The sequence below is a fragment of the Lithobates pipiens genome, unplaced genomic scaffold (genome assembly GCF_037356315.1).
Source record: "Lithobates pipiens isolate NorthernLeopardFrog02 unplaced genomic scaffold, aLitPip1_a1.2 Scaffold_8, whole genome shotgun sequence".
In the NCBI taxonomy this organism is placed as follows: Eukaryota; Metazoa; Chordata; class Amphibia; order Anura; family Ranidae; genus Lithobates; species Lithobates pipiens.
In genome coordinates, this window is record NW_027507903.1 from 414,560,351 (window position 1) to 414,578,790 (window position 18,440).

Sequence of the window (18,440 nt, forward strand, 5' to 3'; positions counted from 1 at the left end):
GCAACCTTCCGACGTGGAAATCCTTTCTGAGCATGCGCGAGACTTAGTTGGCCGAACAAGCCTACACACGAGCGAACAGTCCGCTGAAACCTTGTTTCAGCGGACAGTTTTTCGGAATTTCCGTAAGACCTTGTTCGGCCAACTGTCCGCTGAAACTGTCCGCTGAAGCCCCACACACGAGCGGACTGTCCGCCCAAACACTGTTCAGCGGACAAGGTTGGGCGAACAGTCCGCGCGTGTGTACGCGGCCTTAGAGTTCTCAGTTACCTAGTATTTGATTAGAATTTGATCATTAGGATATGAAAAATCTTGCAGCGAGCATTGTTATTGTTCAGCTATAGCAACTCTGAATTTAACAGCTCCACAGAGGATATTAGAGAGGAGTGCATACCAATCACACTAGAGATGTTTCATTATTTGTGTTGACAGTTTCAGCAACTTTGCTACAATTGTAAAACTCTGATTCTCTTGAGTACATTATAAAAGTCTTTGATGTGTGTGATTTTTTCACTATCTACTGAAATCCTGTAAATGTAAATATTGCCCAAGGGAAATTTAAAATGTGCAAATACCATATCTTAATTTAGATTAATACATAGTTAATGAAGGCTTTGCTGCAACACATAAGGCTGGGGAGGATTAGTAATATTAGTTTAAATGTTGTTTAACAATTCTGAAACCTGAACATAGATATTATAAAAATATAGTAGTTTTGTTTAATCGTATGTTACTCTGGACCATTAGAGGCCATTTCTGTACGCTGTGCTGTACATTCCTTTTTCTACACCTCATCATTCTGTAAGCTGTGCTGTATATTCCCTATTACACATTGTCTCAATCTATACTGTTCAGCCCATCTCAGACTCTCTATTAGGCGGTTAACCTTCAAACCATGCCCAATTTTCAGCACAACACAAAACATGCCCATTTATTCCATAGTGTGCCTCATTTTTTTTTTTCCCAAGGAAGGGGGCTCAATTTATGATCTTGCACACAGGCCCATTACATTCAGAAAATGCTACTGGCTCATACATTGCATCTACCAAACTCCTAGCCTCTAGAACTGATCTTAACATGCTCAGTGGACCTAAAAGAGGGCTGTAGCATTACTAGAGGCAATTGTTATAGGCCCAAAGTTACCTAACCCAATTACTTATTACCGCTCTATTGCCATACACACAGCATTTTCTGTGCAAATTCAGCCTTTTTTATCCAGCGTTCAATCAAAATAATGTTTGAAATGATCACATACCTGTATACAGTTTCCCTCCAAGAAACCCCAGAGTTTGTAGGGGTGATGGAAAAGCATAAGAGCAAGGGTGCTGACATGTGGGCTGACACTTGAGAGTGATGATATCAGGTCAGAAGGGGTACAGCTGGTAGTACATTGAGTATGTGGCTAGTCTAGTAACAGCCAATGCCAGACCAAGTCTTAGGCAAGATGAGAGTCAGAGACAGGCAAAGGTCAGAAAAGTGTAGGTATGAATGTACGAAAGGTATGAAGCGAGGTATGAATTTGATGGGCAGAAGCATGGTGAGTAGTCCAGTCCGAGATCAGTAACAGAGATACTAAACATAGGCAGACATGGGTTATCTAAAAACATGTCAGGGGGTGTTTTGGATCCAAACTAGAAATGCTCGGTACCTTTGTTTCTGTCCCCCCCTCGCCACTGAGTCCAATTGGCCAGAGTAGTACCCAATGGGTTTGAGTCTACTGCCATGGGTTTGGGTTAGAACTCCTGTGGCATGTCCTTGTCTCTCTGAGACAAACAGTTTGAAAGTCTTTCCATAGTCAGGTAGGCCCAGAGCGGGGGCCGTCAAAAGGATCTTCTTCACAGCTTCTGGTGAAAGCAGGAAGGGGTCGGATTTCAAAGCTTCGTAGAGGGGTTGCATCAAAAGGGAGGCTTCTGGGATCCAAGCACGTCAGTAGGAGATTAGTCCTAGGAAAGCATGGAGCAGCTTCTGTCCTTGAGGCAGGGGGATGGCCTTGATTGTAGCAACCCTTTCTTCAGTAAGGTGTCGGGTGCCTTGGGAGATGCAATGAACTAGGAAAATCACTTTCTCTCTACACCACTGGACTTTTTTCTTTGAAGCCTTACAACCTTGTTCAGCCAGGTAGTGGAGGAGGCTCTCTGAAAATATGGAGGCGTCACCGAATGTATTCGCACACAGCAGGAGGTCATCAACATACTGGAGGAGGACAATGTCCGGGTGGAGTTTCATCCACGTGTCCAGGATGAGTCCCATTGCTTTGGCAAACTGGGTATGAGAGTTCTGTGCACCTTGGGGCATGACAGTCCAGGTGTAACAGAGGCGTGGCATTGGTCTTGGTGGGCGGTCCAAATATGGTGTGCCAGAGGCCATCATGAGAGGAGTAATTCTTTTACTACCCTGTGCTGATTCTAAACCCTTTGCCACCAACAACAACTTATCACTCTCCATTGTCTTGTACTCTGGTCGTGCTAGAAGCAGACCCTTCCGGATTGGTTCCCTAAGATCTGAGACAAAGGCAGCAGTCAGCATCTGCACATGTGCTTTGATCTGCTTGCTGAACCCCAGGTCATTGAATACTGGTGTAATTCTAGTATGAAATTTCTCAAATGTTTCCCCTTATCTTGTGTCATATCCTGTATACTGGTCGCTTGATCTGCCAAGCGATCTTGAGCCCATGTTTTCAACTGGGCCACGAATTCGACCCCCGAATGGCAAGTATCGAGGTCATATCGTATATTCTCATTAAAGCATTTCTCCATTACTGGCCAGAAGGCGTCCCCTGCTTTTATTTCACACAGACTTATCAAATCCCGCCATGCACAACTATATCATTTCTGGATCTGCTCAATCCTTCTATAAAAAGCCATGGGCTGTTTTTCTGGGTCCAGCAGGCCGGCAACCAGGCTAGCAGCATTCTTGGGAGTGAAAGTTACATACATCAGGGGGGCCCCCTGTGCCGCACTTATCCCCCTGGGGGGTGGTCCATTGTGTGTTGGTGGTTGGCCAATGGGGGGTCGTGTTAGACCCCTTCCCCCAGGTGCAGGCCAGTGTGAATCAAGTCCTTGAAGCCAGTGTTGAGAAGGGTGAGGAGGTTGGGAAGGGTATTGTGACACATATGAGTCGTTGAACAGGGAATCCATGTTAGTCTCGGAATGTGGGTCATACTGTGGGAATGTAACATTATGTCTTGGTGGGACTGTATTCGGGGCCAGTGGGACCGTGGTTGCACTGGTGTCTATGTTAGTTATACCTCCGGACACCACAATGTTCTGTGCACGGGGATTCGTCTCGTTACTTTGGTCAGGACTACGGTGGGAAGGACCGGCATGAACTGCCGATGTATCCAGGCTGTGGTGAGTGGGACCGGCATGAACTGGCGATGCCTGATCCATCCCATCAATGTGGTCTGGCCCCGGCATCTCCACCACAAACTGGTCTCGTGTTTGGTCTATTGAATCAGTGACAGAATGGGCGGAAGAGCTAGTGGGGCTTGCCTTACCATCCCAGGAACCTGCCATCATCAGCGGGGTTGGTTGAGCAGAAATAGGGATCAGTTGGGCCTTGTAGTATGTTCCGGTCGATTGGTCTATCACCGGGTATATGTGTGTGGGCTCTGGTGTGGGCGGCGGTGCTGGTGGGTCAGGCGAGTGAGGTGTACTATAGTGATGGTAGTTGACTGAGGGGTACAAAAATAGGTGTGCCTTGCCAACCGTCAAACATGGCGGTGGAGGTATTCTCTGTTGGTCTATTTCTTGCTGAGTAGAGGCAGTAAGGGGAGGTGCCGTCTGTGAAAGAGGGGCGGTAGACGAAGGGCGGTACTCATTTCCTGAAAGCCAGCCGCCATCATAGGGCGGTGGCTGCCTACTCAACTTCCTCTTTCCTAATTTCTTGTACACGTACACAATACGGCCATTTTGGTTTGTTTCCTCCTCAATCCACCCTTCTTCAGCAATAGCTTTCGCAACCTTAAACCAGGAGCCTGCTATACCTAGTAGGCCATGATCTTTTAACAGGACTCTTTTCCTTCTCAAGAGAGAGCCATTCGTCTACTTGTAATCTCCCACCCAAATGTATGTCAATCTCACATATTTTTGCTAATTTCTTTCCCTTTTTAATGGCATCTTCTCCCTCCTATTCTAACACCAAGTCACAAGCTAGACAGTCCTTTGTGGGCCTAATCAGTTTATTCCCCATCCTTCACAATTCTCAAGTTAAATGAAAGATAGGAAGGGAGATTGAGAGAGAGAGAGAGAGAGAGAGAGAGAGAGAGAGAGAGAGAGAGAGAGAGAGAGAGAGAGAGAAATAAAATTAGAGACTTGAGGTTGATGTAGACAATGAGGAAGTAAGAAGATCTCTAGTAATAAGACACTTAATAAAGGCAGAGAGACAGGATGATGATTAAAAGATCCCTTGTAAGACAGTTGAGGAAACATGCAATGAAAATCAACAACTAATATTTAATGGGCCTTTCTAAACATTCCTAACATGTCCCAGTACAACACCCAAATTCCTCACTCTATCTTTTTCTGCCTCCTCGTAGTTTTCTGGTTGCTGAGGTTGTAGGGGACACCTTTTGCTCCCCTGTCCTCTTATTCTAGCCTCAGCCTCAATCAATGTAGCAACCAAGGTGAAATATAGGATTGACTATTCTCACAGGATCCCCACACCCTCGCCTTGGGCGTATGTGACGCCCCCTCTTGGTCTTCCTGTACTTCTTAGTACAATTATTTATTCCCCCAAGAGGAGTTTAACCACGTCACTAATCTCCTTCCCGTGATGATATAATCAATCCCTCCTTCCCAAAGGTTCCCACAAGACAAACAGACAAAGTCCAACAAAACAAAACACTCTGAATACAGGCGGGCCAGAAACAATTGCAGGTTCATATAAATGGACTCGAGAGAAGATATATACCTGTCTTTTAGGCTTCAGGAAGCCAATGTCAAGACAGAAATTAACCAGATACGGATGCGGACTAAACAGTAGACAAATTATTAAGGAAAATGTCTTACCGTTTTATCCAGAGTTGATCAGGCTCCGGCCCGCTCGTATTTGGCATAGGCATTTCACTTATAACACTCATGATCACATCCATTACAGGGGAAGCCAGGATGATAACAGAATCAGAATGAGTATCAGGAGCAAGACTGAAGACCATTCAGGAAGGAGCTTGTGCAGAGCTGATGTGGAAATATTGAGCTTCGTATTTATATCAAGGGGTTTCAAGGGAACCATTGTGAGGACTTTTTAATTAAATTACCTTGCCCCATTAGAGGTTTATGTATGTGTATATATGTTCATACAAGAGGCTGATGTACATAATATATTTTGATATTTTGTGATATCATGATGAGAAATTGGCTTGGCTTACAATACTTATTTTTTCCTGTTTCTTGAAAGCTCTTTTGATGTGTTCAGTGGGCAGGTAATAACCAAGCTAACCTTTTGTTGTCATATCAGACTTTGTGTCACCACCTGGTCAGGGGTCCTTGACATGCTAATGTTGGAACTGGTTATGTTAGGATCAAAGAGGGTTGTTTACCTAACAACCATAAACATGGTAGACAGAGAGGCACCGAAGAGAGTCTAATGCTTATGTGAGGAGCATGATGGCCAACTAGGCTTCAGGTACAACCAATCAGAATTTGATGCAACTCTGAACCAATGAAAACAGTCAATTTGTGTGATTGGTGGGGATGGACAGAGAGGGAACATAAAAGCTCAGATTGATGCTCTCTCTCTTCCTCTCTGTGTGCCTCCCTGATAGAATGGTAATGTAAGGTCTGTCTGTGTATTGTATTTGCATTACTGTAGTCCCTTTACTTTTGTTGTCTGTAACTTAAATTATCTTTGTCCATTGACAAAACTGTACTTGTAACATCGCGGCTTCTCTGTATCTGTATCATCTACGTTATATTTGGTAATATTTGATTATTCTTTTTTTTTCTGTATAAATAAAATAGATCTTTGTATTTTAGCACCATTATCATTCCTTATTGATTTCATGGGTTATAGCTGTAACCGCATTGGTTGATTCTTATATAGACAAGGTTGTAATCACTTATGGTATATATTGTTAAACGTATAAGTGAGGTAGGTAAACATTGCCATTACAGATGGTGCCTCCCCGTGTGAGGAAGTTTAACGTTTGGGTGAATTTCTTGTACGGAGTCTTTTGTTTTCACCTGTCTCCCATCTGAATACCCAGATTAAAAAACAAAGGAGACAAGCAGAGACTGCCGACATGCTACAGGAGACAATGAGAGACTGCTGACATGCTATAGGTGACAATCAGAGACTGCAGACATGCTACAGGAAACAATGAGAGACTGCAGACATACTACAGGAGACAATGAGAGACTGCAGACATTATACAGGAGATGTTCAGAGAACTTTCAGCAATGCACGTACCTGGTCAGCTGAGTTCACTACATACATTCAGAGGTCCATGGGCAGGGCTTCCACTCTCTGCTCTCATTTCAACTGCTCCACCCTGAGCATAGAGCATCAGTGGAGCTCCTGCCCCCAGACCGCTGTATTACCCAGCCAGTATAAAGGGCCAGAGCAGGGAGCTCCACTGATGCTCCCACTCTGATCACTGCTCTCACTATAGCCACTCTGTTCAGAGCATACAGGCTGCATTGGGCGGGGTCAGAGCATCAGTGGAGCTCTGGGCCCCGCCCCCTCTCTGCTGGCTAGCTTGGGAATACAGCCTTCCGTGTCCTCTGTGCACCCTGAAAAGTTGTCATCAGGGCCCCAATTCGTGGGTAGCGCGGGCCCCCCAACAAAGATTGGGCCCAGGGCAGGTGTCCCGTTTGCCCTGTGCTAAAGATGGCTTTGACTGTGTTACACCGTGGAGTCCTTCTTGTTCTGATGGTCTGAGTCTGGACAGCCTCAGATGACTGGTACTGATGTGTGCTGGAGAAAGGAAGGTGTTGATTTGCATCAGGAGAAAAGGATGGAATCATAAGACAGCAATGTTGGCACAAGAAGGGGCCATATCTAATGCATGCTGAGGTACGGTCCCAACTGGTCCTAAACAAAGTTAAAAATACTTGAGGCCAGGGTACTGGTTCTGGTATCACATGTCTAATGATGCACTGTTTTCAGCATCAGGTTAAATTGTACTCAGCAGGGTATAGTACCTTGGGAAGTTGTACCCTACTGAGTACAATTTAACCTGTACACCTATATTGTACCTATTCCCGTGTCCTTGGCATGGATATAGAAGGAACCCCCCGGTTGTACCCTGATAACCCCTGTAGAAAGGTTTTATAGCAAACCCGACTCCCCCTTACACCTACTGAAACTTCCATTGGGATTTGGGGAGGAGTTAAAAGTTGGGTAGTTGAGTAGTTTGGGCAACAGGATTTGAACAGAAAGGCCCTGTTCTAGGGGTTTATAATCTAAGAGGAGGGGGTGATACAAAACGTAATAGCAGGTGGGAATTATCTGAGATGGAGCTGGCTGAGATAACGTTTTAGGTGGAGGCGGGGTAGGCTTCCCGGAATAAAATAGTTTTTAGAGATCACCTAGGTGTGAAAAAAAGGGTAAGGCCTGCCTGGACATATTGGGGTGGGGAGATCCAGAGGTTCTAGAGCAGTCCTGAGGTTGAGCAAGGGAGGAGGTAACAAAGGAGCTGGAAATCAGGATGTCTTAGGAGAAGAGAAGTGGACGATTTGGGTGATATCTCAAGATCGAAAGAGGTTAATCCAAATATCTAAAACGAAGGTTTCTTAATGGGAAACATTTTTTCAGGTACCGTACGAGGGCCACAACTTTAGTAAACTCCACCCTGTTGCTGTCCTAATGTGGATAACTATTAAGAGACCAGCGTAGGGGATTGTGTGCATTTAAAAGAGGACCCTAGAACTATATTTTTTCTTTTTGTTGTTTTGGGGAAAGGCCTCTAAAAAAAATTTGAGTAATAAAGTGTAGTCGGGTTTGACTAAATTCTAAAAGTTTTTGGCAACCATTGTTTTATTCTCTCCTTTTTAATATTTTTTGTACCCAACGTGTTACATTTTAAGTGACAGTGATCCTGTTCACCTGTCTATCACTAATATGGGAGAGGAGATATCTATTTTTATTTTTTTGTTCCTCCTTTGTTCCTCCAAGTCAATGCTGCAACAGCTGCAATATATTATTTTTTAAGGCACTTTAGAAACAATTTTCAGGACAGTAATATATTGTTCATTTGTTTTTATGAATACAGATTCAATGCTCTTTGACATAATGTGAAATGTGTGTAAGGGTTGAGGCAGCATTAAACCTGTGTTTTTTGATTGTAATGCCACCCACGTACACACGGTCGGATTTTCCGATGGGAAATGTTGCATATGAGTTTGGTCGGAAAGTCCGACTGTGTGTATGCTCCATTGAACATTTGCTGTAGGACTTTCCGCCAACAAATGTTTGCTAGCAGGTTCTCAAATTTTCCGGCAACAAAACTTTGTTGTAGGAAAGTCCGATCGTGTGTACACAAGTCCGCGCACAAAAGTTCACGTATGCTCGGATTCAAGTAAGAGCCAGAAGCGTTCGGTCTTGTAAAACTAGCGTAATGGAGATAGCACATTCGTCACGGGGCAGATTTTGAAATCTCTCAATGCAGGACATTCTCTTCTTCTTTATAATGCTATAATAATGAATTTGCTTTGCTGCTGATATTTACAGATTATTCTAACAAACTGATTTTTTATTCTTTCTCATGATCTCCTGAATAATATTTTTTTGTTTTTGTTTTTTCTAGTGATCTCCAGAATAATTGTTGTTTTTTTTGTTTGTTTTTTGTCATTTTGTGTGTCAAGTTACCACAACACCATTATTATCTTTTTTATATTTTTATATTTGAACATCAACGATACAAATATGTTGGTGTCCCTTGTTAATTTGACATTGTATTTTTGAAATTTACCTGCCTACTCACAAACAAATTGTCCTTTTTAAAGTAAAACACATGGCCAAGTATTTGTCAAAACAAAAATTTGAAATTTGATAGGGGTCATAACAAAATAAAGAGGAAAAGAGGAAGGCAATGCCGGAGAAACAGTTGGAATAGGTGAAGCCTTTGTACCTCAGGGCAGACATGAATTATTTCTGTCAAAATTGGTAACCTAAGGAGTCCATTTAATAGGGAGCACAATACTGTCCAGGAATTTGAGAGATCAGGAGCAGCAGCAGATGAGATATATGTCCCAAGGCTGTGGTCTTGCAACAGCCTGTGTTTTTTTGCCAAACCACACCAAACTCAGGCCATCACTCTCAACACTTCCTTCCACACTTCCTTCCACACTGCTCTGGTGGGTTGGGTGGCTGTGGTGTTGGTGGTGTTGCTGGAGGAGTAAGGTCCAACTCACACAGGTGACTTTGATTTGTGAGTTGGCCCCTCATCCCCTTGTTTAGGACCTGAAGAATGATTTCCTCACAGATCAGGCATTGGCACTCCTCTATGTGTTTGAGTTTACTTGCTGTCACACATCCAAATGACTTGTGGCCACCATGGGTCATTGTAAGTGCCACAGTAGCCTGGTGAATTAAAGCAGTCGCTGACTCCTCCAGGTTCCTCGCCTTCCTGGTCCTTTTTGTTGGAGGTTGGAAGGGATTCCGTGAGGCTGCTTGCCATGGCCTCCTCCTGGCTTTTGACTTTCCTGTGTATGAAAATGTTACATAGTTGTCGTTTTTTGTTCATCAATCACACGCAATTTTGAGCTCATGATGTTGCAAATTGAATGTTAACAAATAGAAAAGATTATCCTTCTGACCCCAGCATTTTTCATTCTTGTCCCAATAATTTTTGGCTACTATTGTCTATTGATATGAAAACCACTTTGTTACATCAGAAATTAGTCATCAATAACATCTAGTTAACATCATTAAATTTTTGACAAGAAATATGCTCAACAATGCTATACCTGGCTCAAGCTGGGCTTCTCCATACCTTCTTCCTGGGTGGAAGGCCCAGGTTGGACTTCAGGAGCCTCAGCTGATGGAAGTGTGGAAGGAGGTGTGAAAGGAAGTGTAGATAGCGATGATATGGGTTCCATCTGGTGTGATAAAAAATGCAGTCTGACGTAGTACCACAGCCTGGGTACAAATGTCGTCTGCTGCTGCTCTGGTTCTCATGGAATCCTGGATCTTCTTGAGTTTCCTATTATATGTGCTCCTCAGGTTACCAATTTTGGCCTTCAATTAGTTGATGACTGCTATATGATGCAGAGACTTCACCAATTCCAACAGGTGATCCAGCGCTGCCTTCCTCTTTTTCTTGTTGGAGTATTCCCTGTTTTGGACTTGCCAGGGACATGGCTGCTCCCTATACATGTCAAGGAATTTGGGCAGGAAGTCCGGGTCAGTGAATTTATCCACCATTTTAGCTGCAAGACACAACGCAAGACAAACCCTAATGTCAGGCTAAACTCTCCTAATCTTGTCCCAATATAGGCCTCAATCTATAAGCAGTATAGGCCCCTAACTACTGATGCCCCAAGTTACAATTGTACCTACGTTTGAACGATCTGCGCTTACGATCCTCTGTCCTCCACTCACAGATTGTACGTATGTACGTGTTATGATTTATATACACTGCGCATGCATGAAACTCTGCCCCTGTCCTTCTTGCTACTGTATAGCCCACCTCTTCTCTTTCCGGGCAGTGGGAGAGCACATGGAGTTGACAGAGCAGGTGCCTGCAGAGAGCAGCAACGACGAGGACAAGGAAAGGCCAGAGCAAGGCAGTTCCACATCCAGGAGGAGATATAAGGCCTCAAATATGTCCTTTGTAGAGATGGTAGAGATGGTGGACATCTTGAAGAGGCCAGACTATGATGGAAATCATGGGCCGTACAGAAGCCCAAATGTGAGAAAGTCCAAGATCATGACTAAAGTTGTGAGAAGTCTGCAGAGGAATTTTGGGGTACAATGATCCAAGGAGCAATTGAGGAAACGCTGGTCAGCCCTGAAATTGAGGGAGAAAATGCTATTTGTCGTTTGATCCTTTTATTATTATTACTTTTGTACTGGTACATGTGCTTTTCTTTACTGCTGTACAGTTTAAAATGGCAAGTTTGAGGTTCGTGGACACAGTAATCGTTTGCATTAAACATCTACTAATACCATCCACTAATACAATGTTTTTGGCAGATGCATATTAACTACATTTGTTCATACCTATTTGTATTAAAATAAGTTTATTACATTGTTGTCTAGATGCATTTGTAACTATAATGAAATGCAAACTTGATTCAGTGTAAGGAGAGGACACTCAGCAGCTGTTGACACATCTGGATGCAGGAGCACTAGTGTGGGACACCAGAACAACCTTTTTATGGTCTCTCACAGTGGTACTCCAGTGGATACTAGGGGTCTCTCCATGTGTGAAACTTGAAAAAAACAGGTATTTCAGCTTTTGAAATGAAAAAAATCATGTCTTCAGCTTGGAACTCAGCCAAAACAGACAATTGGACCACACTTCCAATAAATATTTCATATTACTATTTCTTTTTTTTTTTTTGTGAAAAATATTTTTATTAAGAGTTTTATAACAGACAACACTTATAACAACAGTGCTTACAGTATATAGAAGGGTTTTTTGAATGACATAAATGTATGCATTGCGACAAGGCATTTCAATATTCAATACATCCGTAAGGGTACATCACTGGTAGCCCCAACTCAACAGGCACATTATGTTTGATCCCCTGTATGCACTCGCAAGAAAACAAAATCCCGTGAAACCCTGGGGGGCGGGGGGGGAGAGAGAGCAGAATCCCCTCAACAACTCAACTCCCTTCCTCCATTTAGGCTGTTTCGGGGTCAGCTAACCAAGTGTGCCAGACCTTATCGTATTTCTTTGGGGCAGCCCCAGTGTAAGTAGGTATCCTTGTATAGAGTTATTCACCAGGTGTTTCCATTGCACCATGGAGGGGGGTTCTGACTTTTTCCAGTGCATAGCAATATTCTTGCGAGCATAAAAAAGTAATAGACTAATCACTGTGCGTTTAGCAGTGGATGGCACTATGGGCTCAATGAGTCTCAGTATGCAAACCTCCATAGCCAAAGGCACAGTAGTCATGGTGATCTTTACAATTAAATTCAGCACCAACTTCCAGTATTGTTGGACCTTTGGGCATGTCCAGAAAATGTGCAGGAAGTCCCCAGGTGAGGCACCACACTGCTGACATCCCGGAGAGTGAGAGGAGTTCATCTTATGGAGTCTGTACAGGGTATAATAGGCCCAGTGTACTATCTTAAATTGCACTAAGCGGTCTCGGATAGAGACCAAGGAGTTAAAAGGAAGATCCCATATATCATCCCAGTCATCAGTATCGAGAGTTGGGATATCAGTCTGCCATCTAGTCCAAAGTTTGTCAAGAGTCGGTAGTGACACATTGATGAGATGTGAATATAAGTTGGTGGTTGTTTTTTTGTCACAGACGACCCTCAGTGTACGTTCCAGTTTTGATTGTGTCATAGTACAGGAAGAGTGTGGGAATTGAGCTGCGAACGCATGGACCAATTGAAGGTATCTGAATAGGTAATGGCTAGGCAAGTTATAAAGAGAGGTCAGGCTGGTGAAGGGGAGTAGAGAGCCCAGCGCCACAACATGCGACATAAGCTTAATCCCGTGCCTAGTCCATGCGTATGGGTCAGGGATCTTATAAAGGTGACGTAAGCTAGGGTTTAGCCAAAGTGGGGCATTTGGAGAGATATCAGTGCGCTTGCGTTTTTCCAGGGCCAGCCCTGCCCTCCATGCTCGCAGCGTAACGAGCATGGAGGGCGTTAAAGGATACGGGGCCTGAGGGCCTCGATAAATGAGAAGCTGGAGGGCCTCCAGTGAACCCACAACAGTAGCACAGTTGAGGAATTTGTTTTGTCCGGTTGTAGCCACCAGGCCACCGTCACCAACTGTGCGGAGAGGTAGTACTTGTAGCAGTCTGGAAAAGCCATACCTCCCTGTGACCGTGGTCTCATTAAAGTTGTCAGGCGGTATCTGGGTGGTGAGGGGCCCCAAATAAAGGAGGAAAAAATCTGGTTCAGTTTTTTGAAAAACAACTTAGGCAGCCATTGTGGGGAATTACGGAAAAGGTAAGTAAATCTGGGGATGATCTTAATTTTAAGGAGATTTACGCGCCCCCAGAGCGACAGTGGCAGGTTGCCCCATGATTTGAGCTTGGACTGGGCTTCTAGAAGTTCATATTACTATTTCTAGCCTAAAATGTGTCTGCTAAGTATACTTTTTTGTATTCACATAGGGGAGAAAAGAATCGTGATATCTGAGGACACCATGAACCCCACACCTCCTAAAGAAGGGGAACTCAGCACACAACCTGAGGATGTGGATTCCGAGGTTAAGGAAGTGGTCAAAATGGTGACAACAACAGGTCAGTGTCTGAGACCACAGCTTTAGCTAATAGATGTATGCCTGCATATTTATAATGCATGGTGTGTTTTAGGCCGCGTACACACGCGCGGACTGTTTGCCCAACCTTGTTCGTCAAACAGTTTGGGCAAACAGTCCGCTCAAAATTTGCATGAGCGGACTTGCCCACACACGAGCGGACTGTTTCAACGAACTGTTTGCCAAACAGTCCGCTCAACTTTTGAAATGAACGGACTCGCCCACGTAAGGCGGAGGCAAGTCCGCCCATTTCGAGCGCGTGTACAGGTAGGCGGGGCCCGCGAAGGAGACGTCGCGGGCTCCGCCGCCTGGAATGGGCTTAAAGGGGAACCCCAACGCCGAAAAAAATCGGCGTGGGGGTTCCCCCCAAGTCCACACCAGACCCTTGTCCGAGCACGCTACCCGGCCGGCCAGGAAAGGGGGGCGAGCGAGCGCGCCCCCCCCTCCTGAGCCGTACCAGGCCGCGTGCCCTCAACATGGGGGGTGCCTTGGGGAAGGGGGGGCCGCGCGGGCCCCCCCACCCCAAAGCACCTTGTCCCCATGTTGATGAGGACAAGGGCCTCTTCCCGACAACCCTGGCCGTTGGTTGTCGGGGTCTGCGGGTGGGGGGCTTATCGGAATCCGGGAGCCCCCTTTAAGAAGGGGGCCCCCGGATACCGGCCCCCCACCCTATGTGAATGAGTATGGGGTACAATGTACCCCTACCCATTCACCTGTGAAATAAAGTACAAAAAAAAAACACAACACATGGAAAAAGTATTTTATTGCACAGCTCCGGGGGTCTTCCGTCTTCGGGGGTCTTCTCGCCGGACTCCTCCGCTATGTGTGTGTAGCTCTTTTGCTAGCGGAGGAGTCCGGCTTTCTTCCTCCCCGCCGCCGGCCTCTTCTCCCGACTTCGGGGGTCTTGTCCCCCTCTTCGGTTCTTCTGCCGGGCCACCGCGCCTGGTCCGGTGGCCCGGTCTTCTGTCGCCGTCTTCCGTTCTTCTGTCGCCGCCTTCGGTTCTTCTGCCGGGCCAACGCGCCTTCTTGTAGCTCTTTTACAGGCGGTGGCCCGGTCTTCTGTCGCCGCTGTCGCCGTCGCCGCCGCCGCCGCCGCCTTCCGTTCTTGTTCTTCTTCTTGTTCTTCTTCTTCTTCTCCTGGAGATGTTGACTCGACGAGCTCTCCGGCCGGAATGCCAGGGACACGCTCCGCTGCCACTTATATAGTGACAATGGGGCGGTGTCACATGGTATATGTCACATGGGTTGGTCACATGGGTTGATGTCACATGGGGACTATGACATCGTAAGGGGGCGGGGTCACCATGTGACCAACCCATGTGACATATACCATGTGACACCGCCCCATTGTCCCTATATAAGTGACCGCACAGCGCGGCTCTGGCATTCCGGCCGGAGAGATCGTCGAGTCAACATCTCCAGGAGAAGAACAAGAAGAAGAACAAGAACGGAAGGCGGCGGCGACGACAGCGGCGACAGAAGACCGGGCCACCGCCTGTAAAAGAGCTACAAGAAGGCGCGGTGGCCCGGCAGAAGAACCGAAGGCGGCGACAGAAGAACGGAAGACGGCGACAGAAGACCGGGCCACCGGACCAGGCGCGGTGGCCCGGCAGAAGAACCGAAGAGGGGGACAAGACCCCCGAAGTCGGGAGAAGAGGCCGGCGGCGGGGAGGAAGAAAGCCGGACTCCTCCGCTAGCAAAAGAGCTACACACACATAGCGGAGGAGTCCGGCGAGAAGACCCCCGAAGACGGAAGACCCCCGGAGCTGTGCAATAAAATACTTTTTCCATGTGTTGTGTTTTTTTTTTGTACTTTATTTCACAGGTGAATGGGTAGGGGTACATTGTACCCCATACTCATTCACATAGGGTGGGGGGCCGGTATCCGGGGGCCCCCTTCTTAAAGGGGGCTCCCGGATTCCGATAAGCCCCCCGCCCGCAGACCCCGACAACCAACGGCCAGGGTTGTCGGGAAGAGGCCCTTGTCCTCATCAACATGGGGACAAGGTGCTTTGGGGTGGGGGGGCCCGCGCGGCACCCCCCATGTTGAGGGCACGCGGCCTGGTACGGCTCAGGAGGGGGGGGCGCGCTCGCTCGCCCCCCTTTCCTGGCCGGCCGGGTAGCGTGCTCGGACAAGGGTCTGGTGTGGACTTGGGGGGAACCCCCACGCCGATTTTTTTCGGCGTTGGGGTTCCCCTTTAAGCCCATTCCAGGCGGCGGAGCCCGCGACGTCTCCTTCGCGGGCCCCGCCTACCTGTACACGCGCTCGAAATGGGCGGACTTTCCGAGCGGGAACAGTCCGCTCATTTCGAAAGTACAGCGGACAGGCCCACACACGGGCGGACTGTTCGCTCAAACACAGTTTCAGCGGACAGTTTTTCGGAATTTCCGAAAAAGACTTTGTCCGTCCAACTGTCCGCTGAAACTGTCCGCTGAAAGCCCACACACGAGCGGACTGTCCGCCCAAACACTGTTCAGCGGACAAGGTTGGGCGAACAGTCCGCCCGTGTGTACGCGGCCTTATTCTTTTTAGGTGATTTGATTGTTGTGGAAGAAGAAATACACTTCAACAATGCAAGTGCACAAGTCCTCATCAGTGAAACAATGGTGTGCAATCGGGATTTAGAGAAGGTCAAGCAAAACATCAATGATGGTAAAAAAAAAGACTAACCAACATCATTGATGTTTTAGCCAAAATCTAAAACCACCCAAAAATGTTACTTTTATTGCTACTGTTTAAAGTTTTTAAAAAGTTTTAAAGTAATTACAAAGCCAAAATTTTGAAGATGTACACAGTGTGTCAACATGTGTTATCTGCCATCATGGGATACAGTCCTGGCCGAAATTGTTGGCACACCAGAAATTTTTCCAGAAAATAAAGTATTTCTCACAGAAAAGTATTGCAGTAACACGTTTTGCTATACACATGTTTATTACCTTTGTGTGTATTGGAACAAAACAAAAAAGTAAATTGGACATGACGTCACACAAAATTCCAAAAATGGGCTGGTCAAAATTCTTGGCACCCTTAACTTAATATTTGGTTGCACACCCTTTGGAAAAAATAACTGAAATCAGTCGCTTTCTATAACCATCAATAAGCTTCTTACACCTCTCACCTAGAATTTTGGACCACTCTTCCTTCCACACCAACCATCCTGCTCCAGTCTGCTTGCATGCCAGCTGAACCTGATAAACCACCTGATTCTGCCAAACCTCTGCCTGTTATCCAGCCAGTGTCTCCACCTGAAGTTCCTGTGCCCCAGTCTGATGTGCCTGACGTCCCAGCCTTCCAGCCTGATGTCCTGGTGCCGGCCTTCCAGTCTGATGTCCCGCTGCTTGCCTTCCAGTCTGATGTTCCGGTGCCTGCCTTCTAGTCTGATGTCCTGATGGCTGCCTTCCAGTCTGACATCCCGGTGCCTGCTGCCCAGCTTACGGTTCCTGCTGCCCAGCCTGAAATGCCATGTCTGCTGCCCAGCCAGAAGAGCCTGTGCCTGCTGCCCAGCCTAAAGTTCCCGTGCCTGCTGCCCAGCCTGAAGTAGCCATGCCTGCTTCCCAGTTTGAGTTGCCTGCTGCCCATCTTGCGGTGCCCTCTGCCCAGCTTGATGTACCCGCCACCCTGCTTTATGTGCCTGTGCCTCCTGCCCCGCTTGATGTGCCTGCTGCCCAGCTTGATGTGCCTGTGCCGGCTGCCCCGCCTGATGTGCCTGTTGCCCAGTTCAAAGTGCTTGCCACCCAGCCCGATGACCCGGAGCCTGCTGCCCAGCCAGACGACCCGAAGCCTGATGCCCAGTTCGATGTACCTGCTGCTAAGCCTGTTATGTCTTTGCCTTCTGCCCAGTGCCTGGTTTAGTACTTTGGACTGTCTTCATATTCAGCTTAATGTGACTCTGCCTGCTGCCCAGCTTGATGCCATGGACTTGTCCCAGCAGCAGCTAGTTGGAGGCCGCTCCATTGAGGGGGGTACTGTCAGGAAAGGTTCCATTCGCTGGTGTCACTGCCTGATATTTGGCGTGCAGTACTGGCATCCACCAGCAGATGGGTCCTGGCAGTGTGGAACATTCAGCACCTCTTGAATTCAAGTGTTACTTGAGACCAATTACAGGCATATAAATACCCGACAAACACTCACATGTTTGCCTTGGTATTGTCCTTGCGCCCTGACCTGCTGCTGTGGGATCTGATCCTGATTTCTGAACCTGTTCCTGTGCCCAGAACTTGTGACCCGTGTTTCTGATCTTGTTTCCCTGCCCTGGTCCCTACCCTGTCCCACCTGTTCCTGTCATCCCTGTGCTGCAGTCTGATCCGTCCATCCTCTGTCTGTCCTGTATTCTTTTCCCCATCGGCTGATCTCCCCGTGTATGACCTTGGCCTGGCTTGCATCTCTGAGTCTGGAACTGCCCTTTTGTTTATCTGCTGATCCCCTGTGCATGATCCTGGCCTGGCTTCGTTTATGATCCTGGTATTTCCCATTTTGTACATATCTGTCTGTTGTTATTTGGGGGTTTCTCTGTTGGTTGGTTTATTGCACTGTGTGGTTGTATTTATATTATTCACTTTAATAAATCTTCATATTTCACTTATACACGTTTGGGTTTCCTCTGTTGCAGTCCACACAGTTCTGGTCTTATCTGATACGTGACACAAGGTCAGCAATGGAAGTCAGACAGAACAAACGCAGGTTTCAGGATAACAGGTACACAGCTGAAGACCAGTCAGCACCGATCAGTTGCTGGGGCCTCTTTTAAGTAGGCCACCTGGCGCTAAGGGCGCGATCCTGTGCATGTACACCGTGCATCGTGCACACGTATTCGCACGAGCGTGCACGGGCATCTGGAGTCACCAGGCGATTTCACTGGTTTCCTTACATTGCCCCCCCCCCACCCTTAAGGGTAGCCTCTGGATGCCCACTATGGATTTCTTCTCAGGATGGAGGCGGAGATAGCTTGAACCAGTCATGGAGTGTACACATCAAAGCAAGGTTCCCGTGAATTTTCTTCAGGGCCATAGTCCTTCCATTTAATAAGAAGCTGAGTTTGGCCCCTTCTCT

The 18,440-nt window shown here is 46.8% G+C and overlaps 1 long non-coding RNA gene across 1 annotated transcript; it reads left to right on the top strand.

Moving 5' to 3' along the window:
• The first annotated feature begins 13,237 nt into the window (after positions 1-13,237).
• On the top strand, positions 13,238-17,973 carry LOC143963005 (uncharacterized). Its single transcript, XR_013270861.1, has 2 exons — positions 13,238-13,373; positions 15,924-17,973. It is a non-coding gene; the product is annotated as an uncharacterized LOC143963005 (long non-coding RNA).
• The last annotated feature ends 467 nt before the right edge of the window (positions 17,974-18,440 follow it).